At 59.8% G+C, this 2,774-nt stretch overlaps 1 long non-coding RNA gene across 1 annotated transcript in view; it reads right to left on the reverse strand.

Annotated features, from left to right (window-relative positions):
- LOC106724250 overlaps positions 1–2,774 on the reverse strand; it is a 14,274-nt gene that overhangs the window by 10,548 nt on the left and 952 nt on the right. The gene's annotated exons all lie outside the window — the stretch shown is intronic.

The raw sequence follows: 2,774 nt of genomic DNA on the forward strand, positions 1-2,774 counted from the left end.
GGCCTGGCTGCCTCACAGACACGCGTGGCTGCTGGAGACCAGCCCGCCCTTCGCTGCCCCCAGAGCTCAGTTTTGTCCGTCGGTGTTTGCATTCCCACCCAGAAAGGCAGCGTGGCCCACGCCCGCTTGTTGCTAGGTTACAGGAAACCACAGCTGAGAGCGTTTCAAACGACGTACAGCTGATAAGGAGGGGAATTTGCGTTTATTGAGAGAGAACCGGGCAAAGATGCAGAAAACATGGCCCGGGAGGTGAGAGGAGCGAGGAGCTAACCCTCACAGGCTCCGTACCAGCTGCCCCGGGGGCGGGGGGGGGTGTGAGCCACCGGAACCGGGCACCGCCCGCCAGCCGGCCCTGCCCACAGCTCCCTCCTGCAAACAGTTTGCCAACGGCTCTTACCTCTGGCACAAAGACCAGTTACAAAACGGACCTGCTATTCCCAGCCCAGGCCTTCTAAATAACAAATAAGCAAAAAAGAAAAAAAATCGGTAATCGGATCCCTGTCTGGGTTGAGCAATGAATTTACGCCAATGAAGCTGTGCTTCGCACTATAAACACCCTGGGAGCCGTGAGCCTGGCCGGGGCCTGGGTGGCAGCCAACCCAGGCACTGAGGGAGGGCAGGGGGATGCAGCCAGGTCTGCGGTTGCTGTCACTCACTGTCACCTTGTGTGCAGGTAGCGCTGGACGCAGGTCCCTGTGACGGGAATGGCGCCCGTGAGCTGCGTCCAGTGCCTGGCAATAACGAAGCAGGCCACAGGGAGCCGCGATTGGCAAATAGAGGCTAAAAGTGAGACTGTCAAAGATGAGGAGCTCAGGAAATTGCACGTCGTGTGCACAGGAGCCGGGCGAAGGACAGGAGCGCCCCTCCGTGTCCATCCACTTCCAGGAATCGGGGCCCGGCTGGCCACCCCTCAGCTCCCAGGGTCCCCGCACCCAGGAGGTACGGATGGACCGAAAGGAATTTACAGAAGCATCGAAACGTAAGGCCACGGCCATCCCAGGGCCGGTGCCTCGGTTTACGACAGAGAAACATGCAAACCTTTTCTCCGGCACCGCACCGGGCGGAGCGTCGAGGCCGTGTTCTGGGAGCAAGTTCAGACCCTTTTCCAAAAGCAGCTCTGACCCACCTCTGCGTCACCTTCCCAAGACTCTTCTAAAGGCGGGGCTGCGGGCCTGGGAGGAAGTACCCCGCGAAGAGGGGCTCATGGAACCTGGAGTCTAGGAGGGAAACGATGTAGGCTCGGGGAGGGGAGAGTGTGAGCGCTTCCTCCTGACCCCGCAGGAGGGAAAGAAGAGAGGAAGCGACCAGACCTAATGGACGACACCTTCCAGGGTTGTCCAAACAGACGCCACGGCCAAGGACCTCTGCTACCCAGAGTCCAGAGCCGATGCCCCTCGAAGTGGCCGGGCTCAGCTCTAGAAGATGATGGAGGCCGAGAGACCATCTGCTCACAATGGCACCTGCAGGCGCCCCCGAGTTGGCGGGAGGAGCAACGCCCGAAGGTGACACCCAGACTCAAGGCGCCTGGAGGCTGTGAGTGGTGCTGTGGGCACAGCCCCTCGGCTCGCTCAGCCGTTCTGTGGTTCCTGCAGTTTTCCTGGAGAGGACGTCCTGAGATCGATCGCGCTGGGACGCTAATGGACACGGGCCGAGCACAGCTAAGGAGCTCAGGAAATTGCACGTCGTGTGCACAGGAGCCGGGCAAAGGACAGGAGCGCCCCTCCGTGTCGATCCACTTCCAGGAATCGGGGCCCGGCTGGCCACCCCTCAGCTCCCAGGGTGCCCGCACCCAGGGGGTACGGATGGACCGAAAGGAATTTACAGAAGCAGCGAAACGTAAGGCCACGGCCATCCCAGTGCCGGTGCCTCGGTTTACGACAGAGAAACATGCAAACCTTTTCTCCGGCACCGCACCGGGCGGGGCGTCGCGGCCATGTTCTGGGAGCAAGTTCAGAGCCTTTTCCAAAAGCAGCTCCGACCCACCTCTGTGTCACCTTCCCAAAACTCTTCTAAAGGCGGGGCTGCGGGCCTGGGAGGAAGTACCCCGCGAAGAGGGGCTCATGGAACCCGGAGTCTAGGAGGGAAACAATGTAGGCTCGGGGCAGGGAGAGTGTGAGCGCTTCCTCCTGACCCCACAGGAGGGAAGGACGAGAGGAAGCGACCAGACCTAATGGACGACACCTTCCAGGGTTGTCCAAACAGACGCCACGGCCAAGGACCTCTGCTACCCAGAGTCCAGAGCCGATGCCCCTCGAAGTGGCCGGGCTCAGCTCTAGAAGATGATGGAGGCCGAGAGACCATCTGCTCACAATGGCACCTGCAGGCGCCCCCGAGTTGGCGGGAGGAGCAACGCCCGAAGGTGACACCCAGACTCAAGGCGCCTGGAGGCTGTGAGTGGTGCTGTGGGCACAGCCCCTCGGCTCGCTCAGCCGTTCTGTGGTTCCCGCAGTTTTCCTGGAGAGGACGTCCTGAGATCAATCGCGCTGAGACGCTAATGGACACGGGCCGAGCACAGCTACGGAATGAACGAGCTCTCGGACAGGTGTCCGTGGAAAGGTTTCCTCCGGCCAGGAGGTGCGTTGCGCTGACCGATGAAAATGCTCCCTCTAGAGCAGTGGTTCTCAACCTTCTGGCCCTTTAAATACAGTTCCTCATGTTGTGACCCAACCATACAATTATTTTCGTTGCTACTTCATAACTGTAATGTTGCTACTGTTATGAATCGTAATGTAAATATCTGATATGCAGGATGGTCTTAGGCGACCCCTGTGAAA

The sequence above is a fragment of the Myotis brandtii genome, unplaced genomic scaffold (assembly GCF_000412655.1).
Source record: "Myotis brandtii unplaced genomic scaffold, ASM41265v1 scaffold1185, whole genome shotgun sequence".
Taxonomy (NCBI): Eukaryota; Metazoa; Chordata; class Mammalia; order Chiroptera; family Vespertilionidae; genus Myotis; species Myotis brandtii.